Here is a 26,835-nt window from a genome sequence, read left to right as displayed (position 1 = left end):
CCCCAAAATCCCCAGAATTCCACCAGCACAGCTAATTACTGTGTCACTGATGACCACTGGAATGCACAGGTTGCCCAGCAACTGAGTCAAGGATTCAATATGCAGGATTGCCACACTGGGCAAAGAGACCACAACACATCTTCCACACATATAATATTAAAAAGAAAATAATTAACAGTAACAAAAAAATCCAAGAAGAATAATAATCACCGGATACATTAACACTGCATATAATATAATATATTTGCAATAATGAGACGTCCAGAAGATGGATTAGACCTAACAATAGCAATACTAGAGTGCATTATCCTACTCATTTTACAGCATAGCTTAATCACTATTCCACGCTGGTCGGAACCTTCAACCTTTTCGTGGATTGACTACTGTTCAGATTTTGACCACGTTCATCCAAACTACCTGTTTGGTCAGTGAAAGCCTCTCCATACAAAGTCCTGTTAGCTCTCTGACAACTCTCGCCCACTTCATGAGCCAAGACATGCTCCACACATCTCCAGAGTCCAACCGCACCAAATTATTTCTCACCTTCAAGATAACAAACGGGCCATGAACCTTTAAAAAGCCCGTCTTCGTGACCAAAACATTCTCACCCACTTTTCAACTCTTATTTTGGACACCGTTCTTGTTATCAAATCTGACTTTGATATTTCTGTTAGTGAGCCACTCTCTTGGCAGGAGGATTTCTTTAGTGATTCGTTGGTACACTACATACTTCTCTTTCATTACCTCAAGACTTAACTTCAACCATGCAGGGCTCAATTTATCATGTGGTTTCCAGACTCTTAACACAGAAAAGGGGGAGACCAACGTCGCACAATTGGGCATGTTACGGTGAACCCACCATGTCTCCCTAAGCATACACTTCAGAGAGGTCCTGGTTTGTAATGCTCTCTGAGAACAAATCTTCACTAGTTTGCTCATACTCTCTGCAAACCATTGGCCTGTGGAGAATACAATGCTGTTTTGTAATGCTTGATAGATAATTCCTTGAGAAAACAACACATCTCATGGGATGAAAATTGCACACCATTGTCAGTGATGAGACACTTGGGTATGCCTTCTCTGGATAATTCCTCAGAGAGAAACTTTATCACCGTCCTGGTGTTAACTAAAGGTACACACTTAGTTACCACCCACTTAGAGGTATAGCCAACATTAGTAACAGATAACGTTCATCTTTACCCAAAAGTTTAAATGGGCCATCAATATCCAATCTCAACTTCGACCAGTGCTCCACATTGACCTCCACAGGTGACAACGGCCCGGTTTGTGTTTTCTTACTCTTATCACTGTTGGCAAACTCTCAGCATGTATGTCACCTGCATTCACTGAGGGTGATTATAAAATTACAGTTGTCACCATTTACAAAATTTGAATTACTGTCACACACTCGTGTGACTTAGACATGGTGTTTCTTTTTCCACTTTCTTTACAGCCCTGAGGAAGTCTAGGGTTACTCACTCAGACGAAACACGTGTTGGCTGGGCAATCTCTCAGGAATAAAAGAAGAACAAAAATGCAAATGTTGATCGTTCATTGCATGACATAAAATGTACACATGTTCTGTTTAAGTGTTGTTTGACTGCAAATAGACAAATTACTTATTTGATTTAAAACCTTAAAGACCTGTGCACAGGCTCGTTCTCATATCTTTATTCTTGTCATCTCTCATCTCATACACCCATATGTTTGTGTTCTCCATACCTTCCAAAATAGCTATGGTTTCTTTTAGATCTGGATTTTCAGCAAGGAGTTTTTGCTTGACCCTAACATCATTGGGGCATCTGATTATCTGGTCTCTCACTAGGGAATCAGTGAGTTGTTCAAACTCACAGTGCGTGCCAGTGGGTTTAGAGTTGCAACATAACTTCAATTTTCTCTTGCTTGCCCTGGACTCTCGTGAAAAGCTTCTGTTGTTCCAACAAAACATTAATTTTTGTTCCAAAATGCCTTTCCAACATCAAAACAGACATGTCAAAAACATTTTCTTGTTCACCTTCACCACGCCCCAAGACAATTTCTTCCAGACTTTCATATACATGTCTACCTTCAGTTCTTAAATTATGTAACAAAACTGCTTGTTTTCTGAGGGCTGAACATTTCTCACCACCAATGGCAAGCAAGAATGAATCAAATAAGAGTTTCCATCTGTTCCCTGGTAAAATGGGGTCACCCTTATCAGAGAGAAACTGTGGTGGCTGAGACATGCTGGATGATGCCATATTGAAAAGGATCAGTAATGATTATACAAAGACAAAGAAAAGATGAAAAGAAGAAAAAAGTTAAAATTAAAATATAGTATGTGTAAATGATTTCTTGAAATTGCAATTAAAGGTTATGATACGAAGCAACAACACCATGCAAATAGTAGACACAAGGAATATATACATTAATTGCAACCCTTCAATGTAATCACTGCGCTGGTTGAAGTGCTACTTCTTCGAGATAATCCAATGCAAGTTCTTTTGATGAGGAATGTGTGCGCATCACTGTGCTGCTTGAGTTGTTCTCCATTTAAAATGAGCAGAAACAAACTATTTGATGAGAAAGGTGTGCGCATCACTGCACATGCACTGTAACTATGCTTATGGAGTGTGCATTACTCTCGTGAAAATGAATTCAGTGAAAAGGGGTGCACATCACCGCGCACACGCCAGACGCTTAGTTGATTGTGTTGGACAGCTTAAGAAAAACTTTGGGCATGCTCCACGACCCGGAAGTAATGATGATGACTCTGCGGCTCGAATAATACTGCGGACAACTCTTCAGTCTGCCAAACTGCAGAAGATTCCAGTGGATTGCAGGGAACCACAGCGCCAGCGGCTACACAAGCCTATCCACGCAGATTTCACCTGCCGCGGCGTAGAGGAGTTCTGCCGTCACACTACTGGTGTCATCACGGAGTACCGTAAGTAGATGCGCGTGAATTGAATTCCTGGAGTCGCCCATCGTACTCTAATTTGAATGAAAGCAGTGCTGATAACGGTCGGTCCTTCAAGCAATGCAAACAACCCCAACAATTTGAACAGACACACGCAAACAGACTCTCTGACAGCTAACTATACTCACGGCCTCTCAATTTTATGTCATTTGAAGCCAATTCTTCTTTGCGAAAACTTGTGTTGAAGATCCATTGGTTCACGGGCAAACTACATGTCCACACATACCTGTCCCTAGCAGGCACTTGTTGCCACTGTTAAATTATAGATACCACTCCTGCACAGTGTCCATTTTCAAGTATTTATTTGGTAACAGCATAAAGACCACCAGTCCAACAGCAGCTCAGTATCCAACTGTCCACACAATCCCCAGCATGCCACCAGCACAGCTAAATACTGAGTCACTGATGACCACTGGAATGCACAGGTTGCCCAGCGAGTGAGTCAAGGATCAGATTTGCAGGATCCAGACACTGGGCAAGGAGACCTTGCATAGAGACCACAACAGCAGTGTGCACTGGTTACAGAGAGGCTAAGTATGCTACAGGGGCCTAACCAGGAGTGACAGAAATGCTATGACATCATGCAGTGAATCCAGGCACCCATCTAATGGGCCTAACAGATCAGTTAAGGAGATTAAAATATAGCAGGAGAGAATGTAGCAACAATACACTCTCTTTAGTGTCTACCCTGGAGCATAATAGGACTGTCTGCATGCATGTACTGATTACAGGCAGTCAGACTCACTAACAGGCAATTTCTATCACAGCCAGAAATGTAAATGTACATGTATTTATATAGCGCAAATCACCGACACGGTATCTAAGCGCTTGCTTAGGGAACCCGTCCTGGTATTCCCCTGTGAGATACCCCAGCAGGGTATCCACAAGGTGAAAGCCAGGCATCCCGCCGTGAGGGGCCGTAGTGGAGATTAAGCAAGCTATTGCCCAGAGTCGCAGAGTGTGACCCCATGAGTCAAGTAGGCACCAGAGCGAGAATTATCGAGTCCTTGGAATTTTAGAGCCCGAGACCCGCCGAGGCGGGGAATCAAACCCTGGTCCACGGCCAATCTCAGCTTCCGGGTCTGCCGCCTCTAACCACTGAGCCACACTTCTCCACATCTTGGTCTGAATTTAAATGTATGGGGCAATGCTATTATGAGAGGAGAGGATATTCTTCCTTCCTCGTGTGGCGCTACAATCATCCCTATTTACGAGAAAGGGAGGTGTGATATTCCCTCTAATTATAGGCCTATTAGCCTCCTTGATAACAGCAAAACGATCTTCTGCAGACAAGGGCTGTTCAGACTCCCCTGTGGGTGAATGACAATCATGTCCTTTCTGATTCCCAGGCTGGCTTCACGAACTGGGTCAGCACAGTGGACCAGATCTTCCGCTTCAAGGCGATGTGCTGGAAATACATTGTCTTGAAGTGGAACCATCTCCTAGTGACTTTCATGGATTTGAGGGCTGTCTTTGACTTGGTCCCTAGGGACAGCCTATGGAAGGCCGTGGAGGAGTATAGGATCCCTGGGATCTCCTGAGGATTCTGAAGGTTCTCCACCAGGAAGCATATGCTCAAGTCTGGCGGTACTCAGGTGTGCCATCACACAGAGATTACCAGTGAATCGTGGAGTAAGGAAAAAGCTGTGTCCTTGCTCCTACTTTGTTCAGCCTGTATATCAATGGTGTGGTTGATTGGCTTGGTGATTGCAGGCACGATGCACCCAAACCTGCAAACAAAAGGACCCCGATCCTGAGGTTTGCAGATGATACTCTGCTCCTCTCTAGAACCCTATGGTATTCCAGCTTCTTTTGGATTGCTTTGCCTCTTTTTGCAAGGCTCTAGGGCTAGAGATTGATTCTTCAAAAATCTAAAGTAATGGATTTGAATTCTCGCCAGTCCTTTAGAGGCAGGATGGTGGAGGAGGTATCGCCCCCTGGAGCAAGTGAGCCACTTCCACTACTTGGGAGTGAGGTTGGCAGACAATATGTACAGTGCCCCCCAAATAGCAAATTGTAGAGCTGTTTTACAGCAAAGAAAATCTGTGGTGGCAAGGAAGTATATGGCCACCAACAGTAGTGCCAGTATCCCAACCATGGAAGTTTATAGCGCCACTGCAGTGGATGTGCCCACTTCTTGGGCAGAGATTTGGGACTACGCCAACCTCTCTTCCATAATTCAAACCAAAACTAAGTTTATTCATTCACTGCTTTGTTTGCCGTCATGCATCCTCTTGGAGCCCTTACACATTGACCTGTCAATGAAAAAGGTGGGCTTGTCTGCCCTACTGGATATCCTCCTATACTGGGTACAACTCAGGACTAATCCAGAGTTTCATCCTATTGGGAATCCATATCCAAATGTATCGCCCCATACAGAAATCTGCATACCCCATGACTCAAAAAGATTAAACAGCTATGTGTAGCGATTAAAATAGAGGATGTATGGTATTCTCCAACTGAACTGTCCGAATGTATTTCCATCAAGCCAAAGGAACTTTTCTGGGAAACATTATTGGTTAGCTCTTGGAATGAGGCTAAAGAGGGGAGCACCTCGGAAAAAAATCTTCAAAATAAATGCACACTCATGTTTGAGCCGTACCTGGACAGTTTAAAACCTTGGTAGGCGAGGAGTCTAGATATCAGATTTAGGATAGGCAGTCTGCCAGTAAGATTACTGATGAGCAGATGGGATGCAAGCGCACCCCAAATCTCCAACTGCCCCTTCTGCTCAAGGACCATAGAATCAGTAGAGCGCTTGGTTTTCTTTTGCCCAGGCTACGCTCATCGGCTAAGAAGGTGGATTAAACCAGTATGCAGAAATAGGGGTGCTCTACACTACTGGGAGGCTTGTACGATCTTAAGAAGTGACATATTTGAATACATTATATTTGCGTCCTCTAGGTTCCTGTTATGGGCCTGGAGACTTAGAGCAAACAGGATTGTCACAGAGGGTCAGGATGCCAGGGGGTAATGGTTTCCTTTCTCCCAATCAGATCATTGCTTATATGTCAATTTGTGCACTTTTCAGTTCCTGCTGCTATCTACTACTGTCATTTGAATGAGGCTCATAATCCTATAAAGTTTTAAAATGCAAAGGTTTTAAGCTCACCGATTTTAAATGCTGTGCTGAAGTTTTTTAATGTCATTGTCCATCATATGACACAATTATTGCAAATGCTAATATTGTTATTCTGTTCTGATTGTCACAGAATGTGAACTTTGAGAACCGGAAATATTTATTTTCTCGTTTCGTCATGGTAAACTTTTGGGCTGGGGATACGTGTAGTTTCTATCATAGGTCATGACGGACCATGTTAGGTTTTTGACCATGATTGCTTCCTGCCTATTGACTCGGCACTTTATGATGTTAGAGAACTTTTGAGCAAGAACTTCGTCTGCCAAACGCTCACCAAACTAATGTGAAATTAATGCGAGCTTTGCTCACAATGAAAAGGGAATTTGTTCACCCAATACTGACAGAAGAGCACGCCTTTGCACCTTTGAAGACAAGATATGCACCATTCTACAAAGGCCTTGGAAGCATGAGAGTCTGTCTGCTCCATTACCAGTCATACTCTGCGCTTGTGAGCAGAGAATGAGGCAAAAGCATGAACCTCAGATTGACTGACATCATTTGGAAAACCGGACTTTTGCTAGCAGGATCTTTTGATGTGCGCTATACATGTAGAGTGTGCTATGTGCATCTATGTCGTGCCATCTTACTATAGAGCCTCAGAATCATGGTTTGATGCTCTTATAACATTTAAATAAATCAAGTTCTCAAATTGAAGGTACCTATTTCCTACACTTTAAGTGGAAAGAAAATACACACACTATTGATTCTAACATACATATGGAACTGATGGGGGACTGCTTTGGCACTATTCAGCTATCACTCTCACATTCAATTCATTTTGTCTCAAAGCCACCTCTGCTTGAAATGGCATTTGAAAATGATATGCTCTGTAAAAGGTATGTAAAAGCATGGACTGTTTGGAAACTAAGAATTATGCTCAAAGGAACTAACCTTAGACCCCTTGCTCTCTTCCACATCAATTACATTTAACAATACAAGTCAACTTCAAAGCTCTGAACCGGAAATTGATGGCAATGTGATCCACTGCACTCCATTTCAACAATAATCACAGCAAAGACTAACACTCTAACTGCTGTTTCGACATGATTGGATTGCTTATCTAGTTGGAAGCCCAAATCACATCACTGCAGCAAATGACTTTATAGAGTTATTGGCTAAAATAAAGACCATTGTTAGGCGGAGCTTACGGCGTCTAATTTTGGCTACTAGAGTCACACTGATGGATGTAAATAGATTTCTAGGAACAAACCGATAACTCTAGCATTGATTCAGATATGGCATCACCGATAGAAAGTGGTAATGCAAATAAAGACTGAGCATGTAAGGTGTTTTAATCCAATAGAAAGGATACAACAATGTACAGAGGGAAATTCGCGTGTCGAAATCACGGGATTAAACGTTTTTAGCTGGAAATGTTCATGGCTATAAATAAGCAGCCAATAAGTTGGGCGGGAAAAGTTCTTCTAAAATAATGATCTTTACATAAAAAAATCACACTGAAGATGCACAGCGGGCACTCAGCCTAAGATGTCAGATCTTGGTAGAACATCCTTAGGATTGGGTTCCAAACATCAGTGCACTTTGAATGATAATAGGAGAAATGCAAATTCTTAAGTCATAATAAGAAGATGATGGTTACATCTCACCTTTGAAAAATTCCAGTATCACATCAGACACCTCTTCAAATATGGCATAGAGGGAAAAATTACCACAAGTAACAGAGTGAGTAAAAGAGTGAGGGATACATTTACTAAGCTTGTGACCCCGAAATACTTCTTGGTGCACACATATTCTGACACCAACATAAAGTATTGATGAAGTAAAGGATACCTGTCTGTCGTGTCCTTTGAGTTCTTCCTGCTTTTGAGCTCATCATGACATTTATTCATATACTTATTATAAATGCGTGGTTTTGTTCAATATTGAGCTGCTTTTATATATCATATAGTGTGATGCTTTGATATAGGTTGATAGTACATCAATAGCTCATATATTATGGGTACCATAGGATGATTACTAAAGTACAATAGATTTGGGCAAATTTAGTATTCCGATACAAATTGATTCAATCAATGATTTAAGTTAATTATCACCATGTGATTTGCTGCCATTTTTTCTCAAATTTACATTGTTGCATTTTTCCTTTTCACTGTTATTTTTATTTTTGAAATAATGGTAATTCATATAATGTGCGCTAGAACTGGGTTTTGTTATTTAATAAAGCCTGTTGAAAAGCATTTTGTGGAATTCTTGTGTGGGAATGTCCATCTTTACTGGATAGGGGGTTCCATATAATATTCAATCCTGGCAGTCTCGGACACAAGTGATCGATCTCCAATAAGAATTATCTCCAGGAAAGTTGTGAGATGTGTGTGGGTCACAGTCTGTCTGTCTTTCCAGGTTATGTTTCTAAGTTGGTTCATACCTGTGGGTGCTAGTGAGCTGTGAAAGTCTATCTGGCCTGTATTTCCCTGGGGACTTGTAAAAACATAGCACGTCTAGCATAGATTAGGCATGGTAAATTGAGCCACTACTCAGCTCATGCTCATTAAGCATAGAATGTTATGAGAAAATATTGTCCACCTAAGCTAATCATGTTATGTCTATATGGTAGATGACTGGGTGCTCTCAGAAAGTCGTTATGTGCCCCCTTGTGTCATTTGGATGCCCCCAAATGATTCTTGAAACACAGGAGTTTATTGTTTCAATTTACTCCCATATAGGCATTAAATCAATGAATAAATTCTAGGTGGAATACGCTTGCTATAGCAATGGCCTTTAAAAAAATGTCTAACGTTATTACTGCTTCACTGTCATTTGCTAAACTACAGCTACAATGAGTCCCGTGTATTGGCATTGAGAAGCAAAGAGAACAAAGTAAAAAGCATAATTTCTATTAGTTGAAGACAATGGCAGATAAAAATCATTTGATTAATACATTTTGGAGTTTAATTAAATAACTCAATCAACCGTAGAGCCAGATTTTTTTGGTCCAGGAGACTGAAGAGATGAGCAGTTCCTCCAATAACAGAATGTTTAGTGACAGCTATTAAACTTTTAAACCAGCAGGGTGCAAAGACTTGCGGTAAATAGCTTTGAGGGCATGGTTGAGAGGTGAACAAGTTCATGGTCCAAAAAAGAAATTGAAACTAATGGAAATAAATAGATTGGTTTACTGCACAATATTCCTAAGAAACTCGCCAAAAACGTAATGTTTTGAAGTCTGTTCTGCAGAGGCACTTATGCATTAATTTCATATCTCACAGGGACCATGTGCATTACCAGCCTTAACATCTCCATAAAACTTGTGATGGATCTCCTCCACTCACACTACCTCCAAAGTCCACACCAACACAAGCAAAATGCAGATATGGCTCAAAGTTATAGGGCATTCCAACCAATTTGACGGCATAAGTAGAGAACGCTAAAGCATTGCACATGGATGGATGATAACAGTATCAAAGTAAATGGATCAATAACAGAGGTCCTGGTCCTAGCCCCAGAATGATGCTGCAAAAATGGGGGTGGACGTAACTCACATAAATTATTGTAGTGAAATATACAAAATTACAGCAAAATTACATGAACGTATGCAGAATTGTGTATCTAGTGCTTTTTTCTCAAAGCAAAATGGACTCTCATGTCCAAATTGGAACCCAAGGATGCATTTTGTGCTAAGAAAATAGCACTAAATGCAAAAGAACACAAACAGCAGTCCCAAAACCAATGAGGGAGCGTTTATGTGGGACAGGCCCCCAGTTTCCTTGGACTTATGTGCATAAACCAGATGCGGAGGATTTCTCCTAAAACAAACAGTCACTATGCCGTTCCTTAGTGCTCACCAGGCAGAGTAGATGTGTTCTTATAGAACCCTCACCCACATGCTAACCTTTAAAAACAATTCCAGTATCCCATAAGACATCTCTCCCAATGTGGCATAGAAGGAAATCAGCGGGTACTCACCTGGTGAAGTGCTCGCCACCAGGTGGCCTCAGCCTCGCAGCATGAGGGAGCACTTTGATATTCTCAATGTTCTTAATGGGATGCTAAATTTGAGCTGGTTGTTTCTGGGGCTCAGCACCAGGACTTAATTGTCAACACCAGCTCCTATGACAGTCTGCCAAGGGGAGACACTGCATTTATTTAGAGATGAGCACAACAGCAGTTATACATAAATTCAATATACATGAAAAATGACTAATACCCACTGTCCAACCCATTCTTATAGCTTTCGGGCCTGGAATGCTCTGAATTAATACACTTTTGGGAGTGTGATGGTTAGTAGTTGTGTTTGTTGTTCTGTCAACCATAATTGGTAGAGTGAGCTATAGTGGCCTCCTGAAGACACTTAATGTTTTACAAATGAAGTACTGGGTTATTGGACAGAAAATACAAAAACTATCGCCAGGGAACAATAGCCCATTTCTGTAATAAGAGGGGCCCTGTGATATGGTTAAAAATATAACCTGACACAAAGAGACATGTACTGAGCCAGTGTGTGCCCCCCCCCCCCCAGCGCCTTGGGACCTTCGCGGGTGAGTAGCTGTGCTTCACAAACCCCCTGATTAATTGATTGAGTGATTGATTGATTGTGTCCATTTTAGGTGGACATGTTTCATTTGCTTCACAAGATTTGCAGATTTCATCAGGACCTCTAAGACCTTCATACTCATAACCTTTATTGAGCAGGAATTATGTATATGCACAGATTCCATGTTATATCAAGAGATAGTTGCCCAACCCTTCTATGCAGGGTGAGTTGTTTGAAAACTGGAGATTATTCACTTCTAGAATCCTAAAAAAGGAGAAGGAACACAGAAACTAAATGATGTATGTGTTAGAATATGGTTAGTTTAGACAAAGAAACCCATGCACAGCACTACTCACTCTAAACTAACCTTAGAGATACCATCATCTATAAGCCAGGGTGAGTGACCCAGTGTGACATATAGAACCTGTAAAAGTTAGTGTTTAAAATAAAATGTAAATTCAACAGTTGTAGGACAGAATGCAGAACAATGTCATACATTCACCCCAGTACAGAGATCTGGGCCTAAATCCATCGTTTTTTTTCTCACCATGCCATTCCAGTTTGAACCCAGCCATATGCATATCAGTCTTGACCCTGTGCCTCATGGGAACAGTCCAGCCCGAACTGCCAAACCAGGTCCTCCCTGGACTGGAAACAAGCATCATAGAACCGGTTTCGGGGTTTCACCCCTCTGCAGCCAGGATAGCTTGATTCCAGTGGCATGGAGAGCATGGGACCCACATCTGGACATACCCGTCCCACTCGGGGTGACAAAAGCAAAATCAACAGTTGATGGACAGAATGCAGAACAATGTCATACATTCACCCCACTGCAGAGATCTGAGCCTAAATCCATAATTGTTTTGCTCACCATGCCATTCCAGTTTGAACCCAGCCATATGTAAATCAGTCTTGACCCTGTGCCTCATGGGAATCAATCAATCAATCAATCAATCAATCAGAGTACTTGTAAAGCGCGCTACTTACCCGTGAGGGTCCCAAGGCGCTGATGGGAGGGGGGGTGCTGCTACTGCTTGAAGAGCCAGGTCTTGAGGAGTATTCTGAAGGCGAGTAGGTCTTGGGTCTGCCGTATGTGGGTAGGGAAGGTGTTCCAGGTCTTGGCGGCGAGGTAGGAGAAGGATCTGCCGCCGGAGGTTGTTCGTTGTATGCGGGGGACTGTGGCGAGGCTGGCGGAGCGGAGCTGGCGGGTGGGGGTGTGGAAGCTGAGTCTGCTGTTCAGGTAGGCTGGTTCGGCGTTGTGGAGTTCTTTGTGTGCATGGGTAAGGAGCTGGAAGGTGATCCTCTTGTCGACGGGGAGCCAGTGTAGGTCTCTCAGGTGGGGGGTGATGTGGCTGCAGCGGGGAACGTTGACGATCTGTCGGGCGGAGGCGTTTTGAATGCATTGCAGTTGTCGTAGGTGTTTGGCTGGAATTCCTGCATAGAGTGCGTTGCCGTAGTCCAGTCTGCTGCTGACGAGGGCCTGTGTCACGGTTCTTCTTGTTTCGGTCAGGATCCACTTGTAGATCCTGCGGAGCATGCTCAGGGTGTTGTAGCAGGAGGAGGAGACGGCATTGACCTGCTTAGACATGGAGAGGGAGGAGTCGAGGATGAATCCTAGATTGCGTGCATTGTCGGTGGGTGTTGGTGCTGTTCCCAGTGTGGTCAGCCACCAGGAGTCATCCCAGGCTGAGGGGGTGGGTCCGAGGATGAGGACCTCCATCTTGTCCGAGTTCAGCTTCAGACGGCTGCTCCTCATCCAATCGGCGACGGCCTTCATTCCCTTGTGGAGGTTGGTTTTGGCGGTGTGTGGGTCCTTGGTGAGGGAGAGGACGAGCTGGGCGTTGCCAGCGTAGGAGATGATGTTGAGGTCGTGATGGCGGGCCACTTGTGCGAGGGGGGCCATGTAGACGTTGAACAGTGTTGGGCTGAGGGATGAGCCCTGGGGGATGCCGCAGATGATGTCGGTGACTTTGGATCGGAAGGCTGGGAGGGGGACGCTCTGGGTTCTGCCGGAGAGGAAGGACGTGGTCCAGTCAAGAGCCTTCTCTTGGATTCCGGCTTCTAGGAGGAGTCCCTTTAGAGTGCAATGGCAGACCGTGTCGAAGGCGGCTGACAGGTCCAGGAAGATGAGGGCTGATGTTTCGGGAACAGTCCAGCCCAAACTGCCAAGTCAGATCCTCCCTTGACTGGAAACAAGCAACCTAAGACCGGTTTCAGGGTTTCATCCCTTTTCAGCTAGGATAGCTTGATTGAAGTGGCATCGAGAGCACGGGACCCACGTCTGGGCATACCGGCCCCACTCAAAGCTACTCAAAGCCCTCTTCCTTGAGCGCTCCGGTGCGTATCGAGAACCCCACGCCTGATTGTGAAAGTTCGCTATCTCTTTGAACCCAGAGCCAGATGATTCGCTCCTGTCTCCGTCCCGTATTGCGCTCAAGTTGTTGTTGTACAGACTTTATTTCCTGCTTGTGTTCCTGGTTCCTGTTTTTCTGTCCTTATTTTCCTCTGTTACTTATCTGTATTTGTTGTGAAGCGATCTGATACCCACGGGTCCAGCCAGCGCAATACAAAACTTCAGTAAATAAAATAAATAAATAAACAAATGCAAAATCAACATTTGATGGACAGAATGCAGAACAATCTCATACATTCACCCCAGCACAGAAATTTGGGCCTAAATCCATCGTTTTTTTGCTCACCATGCCATTTCAGTTTGAACCCAGCCATATGCAAACCAGTCTTGACCCTGTGCCTCGTGGGAACAGTCCAGCCCGAACTGCCAAGCCAGGTCCTCCCTGGACTGGAAACAAGCATCCTAGGACCGGTTTCAGGGTTTCACCCTTCTTCAGCCAGGATAGCTTGATTCCAGTGGCATGGAGAGCACGGGACCCATGTCTGGCCATACCCGTCCCACTCGGGGTGACAAATGCAAAATCAACAGTTGATGGACAGAATGCAGAACAATGTCATACATTCACCCCAGTACAGAGATCTGTGCCTAAATCCATCATTTTTATAGCTAAAACCAGATCAGTTTTATAGATTAAACCCAGATCAGTTGACTGGGGGTGAGTGCTTGCAATGTTCAACACTCCGTCCATCATCCCCTTTGGTTTTACTTTGTTTGCCCTAAGTTGGCAGTGTATGCGCAGACGTGGGTCCCTTGCTCACTTTGCCACTGGATTCAAGCTTGCCTGGCTGATGATGGCTGATTTGCCAGAAACCGGTCCCAGTATGCTTGTTTCCTGTCCAGGGAAGACATGGCTTGGCAGTTCGGGCTAGACTGCTCCCATAAAGCACAGGGTCAGACTGATTTGCATATGGCCATGTCTGAACTGGGGTGGCGGAGTGAGCTAAAGAATGATGATGGATTAAACCCAGATCAGTTGACTGGGGGCGAGTGCTTGCAAAGTTCAACACTCCGTCCATCAGCCCCTTTGGTTTTGCTCAAAATATAATGTAGTCATCTCATTATCCAAGTGTATTTACCCAGTGCATCACATATCCACAAACAAAGAGGAGAATAAATACATGAATGTAAGCCATCAGACCTCTAATGTTTTTGTTGGAGGACATACATGGCAAAGGAGATTATCCAGGCCTCATTGGAGGAAATGCAGTGGCTTGCTGGGATCAAAGGGCACACTCTGTGAAAACATGGAAGTGATAACTCTAAATTCCTAGCACAGAAGAATAAATATGCAAACAAATGACCCTAGGGTCTGGGGCATTGCTTACTGCACCAATACTCAGCGGGGACTTCCTAACCTAGCTCTGTGGACCACATTGCCTGAATGTGTTGAAGAGACAGCTCAAGCTGTTCCTTAAATAGTGCAATGTCTGTTATAATGATCAGTTACACCTGGAATCGTTTAAGAATAATGGCTCCCAGCTGACATGGATAATGGCAGCCATCTTATAAAAGGCTTAACTGCTAAATGTACTTATGTTTCTATCCTTATTGCTACACACAGGCACAGTATTAATGGCTACTGATAGACAAAATGTGTAGCTCAATACTTCCAATCTTGACCCAAAGATGGAATCACTAATACGAACTGTTAGACCTGGCATCTTTGGCGTGGTTTCCCCTGAATTTTTGCCTCTACCACCTGTATTTTTGACGCTGTGCTGGATTTCGTTTTTGCTGGTTTCGATGCTTTGGGCACTTTGCCACTGCTGATCAGTGTCAAAGTGCAAGTGCTCCCTGAGTAAATTGTAATTGTGATTGGTTATCCATGATTGGCATATTTGTATTACCAAGAAGTCCCTAGTAAAGTGCACTGAGTGTGCCAGGGCTGGTGATTCAAATGCTACTATTGGGCCTGCTTTAGAAAAGAAAGGTCCTAAGCTTATCAGAATACGAAAAGTCAATAAAATATAGGCCATAATAGGAAGCTATATTCATCCTCTGTCCAGCCGGACAGGGTATTTATTTTGACAAAAATTCAGAAAAGGATATGTGAATAGTTAAAGGCACAGTCCTGTACCTTACTCTAGAAAGACAGACAACACATGGAAAAAGGTTTGCACAGGATAAGAAGAGCAATACTGGCCACTTTTACATCAGTGTTAAATTAAAGTTTTTCCAGTTAGTACTATAACACAACAAGGTTCAGCGCAATGGCTAGGTTGCGGGAGTACTAGGTATAGTCGACGTTTCGATCCCTTTACGCTCTAATTACATGGGATCATCTTCAGGACAACATTAAAAAACATTTGCCTGTTTGTATTTACAATACGACCGCTCTTAGCTAAGTGGTTCTAAAGTGCTCCGCTGCTCCTGGTGGGAGCGAGGATGGTGTCAGTGCGGCAGGTTGCCGACACAGTTCACGGGTTTGGGCTTTGCTGCAATTAGGCAGTCAGAGCTTGGATGCAGGTTTGAATTGATAATGAAGCAGCATCGGCGTGGCGGGTTCACCACAAGTCCGATGGGGTTCCGGCGATAAAATGGAACGAGGTCCTATGTCCACATTATATGTCCGCTGCAAGCGGTATCAACGGAGGGCCTGTTAATGGAGGCTTGGAGCTAAGGTTGCTGCGTGGTGATTAGGGGTTCGGTGGGGACGACGGAGCGATGTCCAGTCTGTCCGCTGCTGTGATAGCAGTTCGGCTAGTGGGCCTGCAGCACTGATTGTGCCACCCACATGAGTAGCCCTAAATGGTGTCTCAGGCCTGCCACCGCAGTGCCTGTGGGCAGCTGCTAACTGCCATGCTGACTTGACCAATGCCCACACTGGCCAGGCCTAACCCTTCCCTTTCTGTACATATTGGACACCCCTAAAGAAGCCCCTACATACCCCCCTGGGCAGGGCGCACTGTATATGAAAGATAGAGCATGTACTAGTGTGTGTGACATGCTCTGGTAGTAAATTACAGCCATTTTCGTCTTTTCACTATTGAGAGGGCTATCTTGCCCATGGGCTATATTGGGGAATGCTGTGTATAATGTTTACCTGCATATCGTCCCATAGGAGCAAGATAGAAAATTAAAGTCTGGTATCCCTGAACTCAGAATTTAATAACCTATCTTTTACAATGGATGTTTTTTAAATCCTGTGTTTGAGAACAGCACTTTTAGAAAGTGGCTGTTCTCTTGTCTGACCTTTCTGTGTGCCTTGGCCGGTTTGTAAATTGACTGTCTGGTTTGTGAGTGACAGGGGCTGGGGAGCCCCCAGGAGGCTGGATGGGCGGCTGACGACCCTGCCCCTCTATCTTAAAGGAAAGAAGAAGTCAGGAAAACAAAGTGCTCCAGGACTGACCAGAACTGGTTCTGACTAAGCCAAGGCCTCTCTGCCTCCAGAGAACAAAGGAAAGACTGGTATAAAAAGGCCCTGCTATTTGTGGAGCTGGACAAGTAGAAAAGAAGAAAATCTACAATTTTCACGCATTGTTCGCTTGCGGAACGCGTGAGGAAATTCCCGCCGCCATAAAGATCGAGATTGTCGCAGTGCTTGTTGCAGCTGCAAGAGCTGATGCATCGTTCACTTGTGGAATGCATTGGCCCGGTGCGGGAAGATTCCTGTTGCTGCAAATATCGTCGCAGAGCCTGTCGTCGCCGGGTGAGATCGCCGCACTGCTTGCTTGCGGACCGCATCACGTCGCTGCGAACATCGTCGCAGAGCCATCGCATTGAGGGGCCGCGAGAGAACGAGATCAACGCTGCGCTGCGCATCGTCGCCACACCTGAGATCGCCTCCGTCCCGATAATTGGCGCATCGTGCCTGTGCGAGACGCTTCCTACCGAACCTGCTCACCGTAATCGATACAAGGTATCGCATCCCTCCCCATACAGACCGGATTCATCACAACACACCCGCAGCATCCAGCGGGGCTGCCGCATCGCCTCCCCAGGGTCTCAGGAGTGATGCATCGCCTGTTTTTCAACGCTGCAGCTTCCATTTGGAACTTTTATCGCATTTACAGGTACTTTGGGCTAAACGTGACGCAAATGTGGATTATTTTGACGCAAACCCTGGAACTCTTTAAAAATCACTTCCTTGAACTATGTATGTTGATTTTTTGTCATTTTGGTCTTGTGTAGTTTAGATAAAGATACTTTATTTTTCTAAACTGGCGTGGAGTCCATTTGTGGTGTTTTCACAAAAACTGTGAGTGTTGGTACAAATACTTTACACATTGCCTTTGATAAGCCTCTCTGCTCGTGCCAAGCTACCAAGGGGGTGAGCAGGGGTTATCTAAAGTGTGTATCCCCATTACCCTGACTAGAATCAAGGGTCCCTATTTGGACATTGGTACCTACCTCTGCAAACTAGAGACCCCCAGATCTAACACAAACTCATAAAATAAGGGAGGAAAATGGCATATGTATACACGTAAACAAGAAGGTGTGTGTCGAGGCTAGATCTCCGTGTTTGCTGGACTGCCCTAATGAGCGGTGATGCGGTGGCCATCTTGAAATTCTTGACAGACCTGCATAGGTGCATATCAAGTGTAACTAATCATCTCTGAAATGTGGGAATGTATCTGCTATCTTTAAATCCTCAGAAGGGCATTAAAGACTGCTCAGTACAATATCTTTAATTTGTGGAAGAAATATAGTAGACAATTAGAAGATTATCAATACATTCCTGTCATCTAAAATAGATCAAAATAGGCTAATGAGGGGGATACTAACTCAATATGTCACCAGGAAAAGTTAGAAATTAAATTTGAAATGTGAGTCCATGTGCCAATTGAATGTTCATGTGTCTCTGATATGTCCCGCAGTGTGTACACTGTGAATCATTACCTATCAGTATGTCATAAGGAGTACCTTGGGTGTATCATAAAGTTACCTACTCCTTACATAGAAAACCATATGTGTTAGTTCAATTGGACCCACAGAATTTCGTCATTCAGACTGGGGATATGTGAGGACCCTGTGATGAAGGATGCCACATGGTTAGCATGCGGTTGAGAGTGTACTGTGCATGGTGAGAATTAAGGACAGGACATAGTGACTGCTTGTTGTGGGAGACACCCTCCACTTTTGGTTAACACAAACAGCAGCAGCCAGAAGACACCCGCACTCTGCTCTGTGCTCTTCTGGTAGGCATTTCTCTTCGAAATCAATCAATCAGAGTACTTGTAAAGCGGGCTACTTACCCGTGAGGGTCTCAAGGCGCTATGGGGAAGGGGGGTGCTGCTACTGCTCGACTACACCCCAGGCTGCATTAATTTGGGGGCGGCGGCCGCGATGCACTGGCCGATTGTGGCGGCCTTTATAATTTATTTGGGGACACTGACTGACACTGTCCCCAAATAAATTATACGGGCCGCCACAATCGGCCAGTGTATCGCGGCCGCCGATTCATGTGCAAGCGCTGCGCAGCACCTGTATGTAAAAAGCAAAAAAATGCTGCCTGCAGCGCACGAACCACAACAGTTTGTCACCATTGTCAGCCAGTGAATGGACCGGAAGCGAACTCGTGCAGCCTGAGTCTAATTGGCCAGAGTGTGCGCACTTCATGAACCATCTGAGGCTACAAAAAAGTGTACCTTCATGTTTGGGTGCCAGAGCCGTCAATCTGGTAGAGTGCGAAAGAGCTATCAATGATGGCCCTGCAAACATTATCGTCCAGAGCCCGCCCATGGCAGACTTGGAAAGCTGTGCTCCTCTCATTTAGCACGCAACACGCACGCACGTGGTGGTGTGCGTGCCTTAAGAGACTGACTCGACAGGCCAACGCAAGTTCGGGAACCAAACCAACTCCCAATCTCGGGCCATGAGGGAGTGACTTGTTGCACTTGTCACTCTGACTGAGTGAGTCAGTTGGGCCTCGGACGATGGGCAGGTCGTGAGAGTAAGAAATTGACTCTCAACTCTCCTTGTGGTGCTGCGTGCTGATCCTTGGGAGATAGGGGAAACTACAAGTAAGTTTTCTCTGTGGTTTGTACACTGTTTTTGAAAGGCTCTTCTGAAAAGAAAAAGATGTGTGTCACTCTGGGGGTGATGTTAGGGAAAGGAGGACACGGCACCGAAGAGAAGTGCTTTCTCTGTTATGAGTAGAGGGAGTGGGTTGCAGGCTCTGGCCTTGGACACAGGGACAAACAGACAGAGTAACAGGGGCAGTGTTTTAAATGGGCCTGCACTTCAAAATACTCTTCTCTACAGTAATGGAACTTTTGTTTCGCAGTTTTGTAGCAGTACAGTCAGAGGTGTTAGAAGTACTACAATGTTCCTTATATATTGAGCAGTTGTCGGGCAACACACAGTGTCAAGTAATTCTGGTGATTCATTTACCTGCTGGAGAGAGAGATGGGAGTTTCATCTAGTGGCAGGTTTCATTTGTGTGAGGTAGCGCAGGTGGTTAATATCATAGCTGCTAAGTATTCACATTGCTAATAAGACATTTTCATTGATGCAGTGACTTATGAAATACATTCCACTGCGAATGTTATGTTTTTTTCCTAGTCTTTTGATCCTGATGTTGCTAAGAAAGGTTTGCCTGGGTAGAAATAAATTCTTATTAAAGTAGACCCTAACCACTGTGTTATGTTCTGAAACCTGAGTTAGTCATTCTCCAGACCAAGCACTCTAAAAAAGTGTCTACCAATGTGGATGGCGGGAATCATACACCTTTTGGTCTCCTTTGCCTTATGTAACATTTTGTATGCACTAATTCACAAACGAATGATTCATTGTGTTGTATGTGTGATTTTGAAAATGTGGAAAGTTTTGCTTTAGGAGCAGTGATTGATGGAGTCATTTTTAAATGCGGACTGTAACATCTGCATTTGTAAAGCAAGCATTCATGCCTTTCGGCATTCTGGCGTGATGGGGTAGGTGGCTTGAATATGACCAGAGGACAGGGGTCCTGCACCAGCTGTGATGTCAAGGATCAGATGTCATGAATGGGACAAATTAGGAACAGAGGTGCTGCACATGCTGTGATGTCATAAGTGAGATGTCATGGATGGGGCAGATATGGAACAGGGGACAAGGATCCTGCACAAGCTGTGATGTTATGAGTGAGATGTCACAAACAGGGTAGGTAGAACTGATGTAAGTTTTAGTTTCCTTCTGCTTTTCCTTCAGTGGCGTAGCTAGGTGGGGGGCGGTTTGCCCCAGGCAGCACTGTTTTGGGGACGGGGGCTGTCTAGCCCTGTACCTTGTCATGTATGTGCATGTAACTTGCATGATCGAGGTAACTATTAGCAGCGATATTACATGTCTCTCGGACCTCTTTCAGGTGCTTGCCGTCCATTTTCCCCAGCACCCCCCCCCCCCAAGGGGCGGCAATCTGAAGGATAGCCACGGGCGCCACAAGCTCTAGCTACGCCCCTGACGTGGTCCAGTCAAGAGCCTTCTCTTGGATTCCGGCTTCTAGGAGGCATGTCTTTAGAGTGCGATGGCAGACCGTGTCGAAGGCGGCTGACAGGTCCAGGAGGATGAGGGCTGATGTTTTGCTGTTGTCTACTTGGCGCCTGATGTCGTCTCTGGCGGCGATGAGGGCTGTCTCGGTGCTGTGGTTTTGTCTAAATCCGGACTGGGACGGGTCCAAGATGTTGTTGTCTTCCAGGTGGCGGGCCAATTGCATGTTGACGATTTTCTCGATGACCTTTGCTGGGAATGGGAGCAGGGAGATGGGCTGGAAGTTCTTGAGGTCCTTGGGGTCCGCCTTGGGCTTCTTGAGGAGGGCGTTGATTTCGGCGTGCTTCCAGCTTTCTGGGAATGTTGCTGTTTCAAAGGAGATGTTGATGACCTTCCGTAGTTGGGGTGCGATGGCTGCGTCTGCTTTGTTGAATACGTGGTGTGGGCACGGGTCTGATGGAGATCCTAAGTGGATGGAGTTCATGACCTTGCGTGTCTCGTCGTCGTTGACGTTGGACCAGGAGATCAGGCGGTTGGCGCTGGTAGTGTTTACAGGGGAGGTGGAGTCTGGCGTAGTCGCGGTGGTCGTGGTGTTGAAGCTGTTGTGGATGTCAGCGATCTTGCGGTGGAAGAAGATGGCTAGTGAGTCGCACAGTTCTTGTGAGGGCGGGATGTCGTTGGCGTTGGCGCTGGGGTTGGAGAGTTCCTTTACGATGCGGAAGAGCTCCTTGCTGTCGTGTGTATTGTTATCCAAGCGGTCTTTGAAGGAGGATCTCTTGGCTAATCTGATGAGGTGGTGATGTCTGCGGGTGGCATCCTTGCGGGCTGCGTGGTTGTCCAGTGTGCGTTCGTGAAGCCATATCTTCTCCAGTTTCCGGCATGCGCGTTTGGAGGTCTGGAGCTCGTTGGTGAACCAGGTGGCTCTCTTGCTGGCGTGGCTGTTAGAGGGTTTCTTGAGCGGGGCGAGGGTGTTGGCGCAGTAGTCGATCCACTGTCTGAGGTTGCAGGCTGCGGCGTCTGAGTTGGTGGAGTTGGCGGTATGGTTCTGGGCAAGGGTGGTGATCAGCTGGTCTTCGGTGACTTTGCTCCAGCTGCGGGCAGCCAACTGTTGGGTGCGGTGGTGCGTGTTTGGTTTCTTGAAGGTGAAATGGATGCAGCGGTGGTCGGTCCAGTGGAGTTCGGTGGTGTGGTCGAAGGCGACGTAGGTGCCTGTGGAGAAGACAGGGTCCAGCGTGTGGCCGGCGGCGTGGGTGGGTTCGGTGACGAGTTGTCTGAGGCCAAGGTAGGCGAGGTTGTCGATCAGGGTGGGGGAGTTGGCGTTGTTGTTGTTCTCGAGGTGGAAGTTCATGTCCCCGAGGAGGATGCAGTCCGTGGAGGCGAGTGTGTGGGTGCTGGCGAGGTCGGCAATGGAGCCGCTGAACTGAGCCCGGGGTCCGGGGGGTCTGTAGATGAGTGTTCGTCTGAGGGTGGTGTTGAGGTCGGTGTGGATCCGGAAGTGGAGGTGTTCGGTGGTGTTCAGAGTGTCGTCTGCGTGGGTGGTGACCTTGAGGGTGGACTTGTGGACGATGGCTATTCCTCCTCCGATTCCGTTGGCGCGATCCCTGCAGTTGATCTTGTAGCCGTCCGGGATGGCTATGGCGATGTCGGGCGCCGAGGAGTCGTTTCACCAGGTCTCAGTCAGGAAGGCCACGTCTGGGGCAGAGGTGTTGAGCAGATCCCAGAGCTCGACGGTGTATTTGCGTGCGGAGCGGGTGTTGAGGAGTATGCAGCGGAGGTGGTTGGGTCCAGTCCTTGGAGGTTTGGTGACTCTGTCGCAGCTGAAACTGCAGGTGCGGCAGGAGAAGGGTCCGTGGGTCCGTTTCGGGGCGGCCTGGAAGCAGGTGTGATTTCGGCCGGCGTTGAATGCGTGGAGGGTGTTGGCGTCGTAGTGGAGTCTGGTGTCGTGGCGTTCGCGGGGTCCAGGGGTTCGGGCGCTGAGCGCGGTCCAGGCGTGGACGGGCGCTGACGGGTTTGCCTTAGGTGCGCCTTCGGCGTGCCAGCGGAACGCCTGCTGCGTGCGTCCGCTGCGCGGCTGTGCAGCGTCCGGCATATATGGGGAGGTGGGAGGGAGGAGCAGCTGGGAGGCGGGAGCAGCAAGTGGGCAGGAGGCGGGGCCGCAGGGGGCACAGCGGCGGGGAAGCAGTGGTACAGAAAGCAAAATGGGGCACAAGGGGGGAAACGAATGGCACAGAGCAGAAAACGAGGCACGAAGAGGGGGAAACAGTGGTACAGAAGGCAAAATGAGGCACAAGGGGGGGGAAACGAGTGGCACAGAGCAGAAAACGAGGCACAAAGAGTGGGAAACAGTGGTACAGAAGGCAAAATGGGGGAAAAGGGGGGGAACGAGTGGCACAGAGCAGAAAACGAGGCACAAGAGGTGGAGACAGTGGCACAGAAACAAAAGGGACGGAGGACTCTTACCAGCAGCAGTGGCAGCGGCAGCAGGAGCACACAGTCGGAGCTGCGTGGAGGGGGAGCGACCTACCAGGAGGGTCAGGGGTCGCTCACCTCACCGCGCAGCATCCGGCATATATGGGGAGGTGGGAGGGAGGAGCAGCTGGGAGGCGGGAGCAGCGATTTGGCAGTGGGAAGTCAGGGGGGCAGGGCTGTATGGGGCACAGTGGAGGGGGAAATAAGTGCAACAGAAGACAAGAGGGGCACAAAAAAACGAGTGGAACAGAGGGCAGAAGGGCACAAAAAAAGAGGTAAAAACGAGTGGCACAGAGGGCAGAAGGGCACAAAAAACGAGTGGAACAGTGGGCAGAAAGGCACAAAAAACGAGAGAAAAACGGGTGGAACAGAGGGCAGAAAGGCACAAAAAACGAGGGAAAAACAGGTGGAACAGAGGGCAGAAAGGCACAAAAAACGAAGGAAAAACGGATGGAACAGAGGGCAGAAAACGAGGCACAATAGGGGGAGACAGTGGCATAGAGCAGAAAACGAGGCACAAGAGGGGGAGACAGTGGCACAGAAGCAAAAGGGACAGAGGACACTTACCAGCGGCAGTGGTAGCGGCAGCAGGAGCACACAGTCGAAGCTGCGTGGAGGGGGAGCGACCTACCAGGAGGGTCAGGGGTCGCTCCCCCTGCTCTCTAAATGACATTAGTGGGTGTAATCAGGTAATTTTTAGTGACAGGATTACAATGCAATTACCAAAAATACCCCCGTATAATTAAAATTTCATCCAGTCCTACTCAAAACAACAACATCCAGTTCCCTCTGCCTACATTTTTTTGTGAATAAGTACACACCCAAAGGTGAGAGTGCTCTGGAGCGCGAATCTCTGCTTGTACCTGCAAATGAGAGCAGCAGTAAACAGCTCTTTCCACTAAATCAAGCTCCAAAGAAAATCCCAACCATCCATTCCCACATACTACCCGTGGTGGTGAGAGCATTGGTCAACTCAATACTCGTCTATGGGGATGCTTTGTAACAAGGCAGAGGGGAGTCTACGAGATCAAAAGATTTAAGAATGAGCACCGGCAGGGAGACTGGCTGTAGGCCCAAAGACAATAAAGAGTAGCAGCTCTCTTCAAAAGTCTACTTTTGCTCCTAAGAAAGTGTACCAATACATCAGATGCAGAGCAGCCAAACGAGAGAAATAAAAAATGTGCTCCCACCATTACATTCTACCCCCACTTACCCGAAGAGCATCCCCATGTCACCCACATAACCAGAAGCAAATATAGAGGAAATCAATGATACTCTGTGGTAGCATCCTACCTCTGAAACAACCTGCTCAGACAAATCTGCTTTTTCCAATACAAATAGATCCCCAAATTCCCAAGACACATCAGTCAAGCATTTGGTTGACCCTCAAAGTTCTCCTACGCATATTTGCTGAAAAATATGCATTAGCTTATTTTTTAGTTTTTCAAGGTATTTATATAGCGCAAACTTTGCCTGAAGGTATCAGTGAGCTTTACATGAGCACCAGTTGTGTTACAGACATTTTTAATTATTTTTCGTTTTTTATGGTTAGGCACAGAGAGATTAAGTGATTCGCCCAGAATCACAGGATGTTGAGGGTCCTGCTAAGACTTGAACCCAGGGGCATATTATCAAGAACCGGTGTTAAAATTATCGCTGTTTTATCGGCAGGAAACTGCCGATAAAACGGCGATAATGGGCTTGATAAAACGACCCTTGTTAATTCCCATAGAAGCCCATGTTAACATCAGAACATGGGCTTCTATGGGAATTAACAAGGGGGTATTATCAAGCCCATTATCGCCGTTTTATCTGCAGTTTCCTGCTGATAAAACGGCGATAATTTTAACACCAGTCCTTGATAATATGCCCCCCAGTTTCCCAGTGTCGAGGTCGACCACTCTAGCCATTAGGCCACACCCTAGCTTGCATATTGTGTAGTGTAAATTAGGCTTCCTGGATAGTGTGGTGAGCAACATCAGTGTAATCACGACCATCAAGTCACAACACCCCGAGCCTAGCAAATCATACCTACTATGTATAACCTATGAAACTATGCAACCCTAACTATGTATCTTATTTATTTTGAACTATACAACATGGCCCTGAACTCCATCCGCATGAACTGCCCTTACACCGTATGTCTTTACGCCTAGGAGCAATTAAGTGTTGCACCGTGTGCATTGCAATGTAAAGAAAATAAACAAAGCATAAACTTAACCTTGAACAGTTCCTATAATCCCACAATTTATCTACATTAAACTCAGAGGTTAAAACATTCAAGGACGTTAGCAGTTATGGTTAATTTATGCTACAGCGTTGGGGGCTCAATCAAATCCTAGAAAAGGAAGGTATCCTTTCTGAAAATAAAAGCTAACAGAATTGGCCTTACGAAGTGGAATATCGAGGTTCCTCGAACAAAATGTGGAGTCAATGCCAATTTTACATTTAAGAATTCAGGTATAAAATCCAGAGCCTTACGTTTACAAACAAAACGACGACTAATAGTAAAGTGGGTACGGTACATTTTTCTAATATACAGGTAAGTTAGGCATCAATGGAGAGCTTAAAGCCTAGAAAACAGACACTTTGTTAAAAACACCTTTGTACATAAACCTAGTTGTTTTTGCGTTTGAAAACGGCCCGATTCGGCAAATCGGGCCATTTGCTAATACAAAAATATTTTGTATATCTTGCCTGATGTCCTAAAAAGAAACAAAGATAATGGTAGGACTCGCACAGCTAGACTATGATTAATGTAAATCCAACAGTTTATGGGCTGTCACGTGCTACTAAGGTAGCACTGTCCGTTCCTTACAGCGCTGGGTACTACAACGACTATTACAATGCTACCCCAACTTGGGGGAGGACTCCTCGGTGCACAGCGTTCATGAGACTCAGTGGTCTAGTTCAATATGCAAAGTTCCACAAATGTAATCCAACGAGGTCCAAATTAAAGTTTATTCAATACATCATGATCATGGTTGTTCAATTTGCAAAAAGATTCTCCATATCTGTAAATATTCCACTGTTTTACATCAATGATGTCGTCCACATTATATATCCCCAATGCATTTCGGGCTATTACTGCAGTCCTTCCTCAGGGGGTAACTTCGATATGGTGAGCCGTGAATCAACGTGAACGACAATGGTATGCAGTATTCCGCAAGATAAACAGATCAGGTTGACTGGGTGGTGAAGGTCTTTATAGTTTGCTTTTTGAGGAAAGGGTGACGGCCCACAGTGCCACTCTCCAATGAATACGCATTTGAAAGGGGGCAAGAGTCTCCTGAAGAGGGTTTGAGTTAGTAGGAAAAGCAAGAAAGGTCAGAAAAAAGCCATTTTCTGAATTTATATTTCTTAATTGAAGATTGACGATACAGGAGTTTAAAAAGCAGAGGACCTAAAACAGCCAGAATTCAGAGCTGAGAAAAAGTCCAGAATATTGTTTTTCACAGGAAAAAATCCAACAAGAATGGTGCAGCTGAATAAATAAGCAAAAAGGGGAAACGCATGCTGTGTGTGAGGACCCAAAATGTGCTGGCTTCTTTCCCATGAGTGATAAATTGAGTGAATACACTGGTGAGTCAGATATCTAGACATAAAACAAGTCAATAGCGTATACATAATTTGCATCTGTTGAGAAGCCAGTGCAATGCCTGATACATTTGTATATGACTTCGTATTGCTGACAGAAAGTCTACATTGATGTTTCGTTTCAAAGAATGACACACACGTTGTGATTACCATGTTTAGTAACAAGTGCAAGCACTTCTTTTAACAAATGGCCTTTATTTCAGATAGGGGCTTTTAAATGGCAAATTTCTGACTGATATTTCTGCTTAATTTACTAAACGTTTGTCTTAAACGAGGGTTGTTCCCTATTATTAAGGAGTCAAGGCCTGAAAAGGTCCGTATTGTCAGAGTCTCATATTGCTATGCTGTAGAGAGGGGAGTGG

General features: G+C 45.7%; 1 protein-coding gene across 4 annotated transcripts in view; it reads right to left on the bottom strand.

The window, feature by feature from the left end:
- Positions 1 to 26,835, bottom strand: part of SLC6A7 (solute carrier family 6 member 7) — a 454,425-nt gene that overhangs the window by 340,589 nt on the left and 87,001 nt on the right. Inside the window, exon 2 of one of the 4 annotated variants that reach the window (XM_078653586.1) lies at positions 10,023 to 10,176. The exons of the other annotated variants lie outside the window; for them this stretch is intronic. The gene's annotated coding sequence lies outside the window, so the exon portion shown is untranslated. The remainder of the gene's footprint in view (positions 1 to 10,022; positions 10,177 to 26,835) is intronic. 4 annotated transcript variants of the gene reach the window in all.

Source organism: Lissotriton helveticus, chromosome 7 (genome assembly GCF_964261635.1).
Source record: "Lissotriton helveticus chromosome 7, aLisHel1.1, whole genome shotgun sequence".
NCBI lineage: Eukaryota > Metazoa > Chordata > Amphibia > Caudata > Salamandridae > Lissotriton > Lissotriton helveticus.
The sequence above is the reverse complement of the archived record's forward strand: the minus strand, read 5'-3'. Positions and strand labels throughout refer to the sequence as shown.